This window comes from Bubalus kerabau, chromosome 6 (assembly GCF_029407905.1).
Source record: "Bubalus kerabau isolate K-KA32 ecotype Philippines breed swamp buffalo chromosome 6, PCC_UOA_SB_1v2, whole genome shotgun sequence".
NCBI classification, from domain to species: Eukaryota; Metazoa; Chordata; class Mammalia; order Artiodactyla; family Bovidae; genus Bubalus; species Bubalus kerabau.
The window spans coordinates 106,614,508-106,615,260 of NC_073629.1; positions in this window are offsets into that span (position 1 = coordinate 106,614,508).

The window sequence follows — 753 nt, forward strand, 5'->3', positions numbered from 1 at the left end:
CTGGGTGTGAAAACTTTCTTCTCAAACTGTCCTGTTTGCCTCCTCCAACACTATACATGAACTCCCCCAAAGAACTGGTGCTTCCCATCAGTAACAATATGTACCAGGCGTTTTTCTGCCTGGAGAATTGGCACTGGCTCTCTTCCAATAAGCCTGGGTTCCTTTTAGTGAGGAATAAACGTGAAGGATTTAGGTATTAGAGCTACATTTGTATCATTCTCAGTGACTGTTGGGTGTCAACTGGCCAAAAATAAACATTAATCATTTCACTGGCTGAATGGAAGCCTTTCAGAGTCATGAGCTCAATTCAACACTAATCTCCTTACTTTTATTTTACTCTAATGTGAATAATAATTCTAAATAGAAATTTTAATTCTAATTATTTACTAGTGCAATTCTCCCTCTCCAATATTCCTGATTTCTCTCTCTCTTCTTAATTTTTTAATTTTATTTTTTATTTCTGGCTGTGCTGGATCTTTGCTGTTTGCATGGACTTTCTCTAGTGGCAGGCTGAGGCTGTTCTTCGTTGTGGTGCTCAGGCTTCTCATTGTGGAGACTTCTCTCCTTACGAAGTACGGGCTCTAGGGCATTTGGGTTTCAGTAGTTGCAGCAAATGGGCTCAGTAGTTGTGATGCACAGGCTTAGTTGTCTCGTGGCATGTGGAATCTTCCCAGACCAGGGATCGAACCAGTGTCCCCTACATTGACGGGCGAATTCTTATCCAATGTGCCACCAGGAAAGTCCCCACATTCT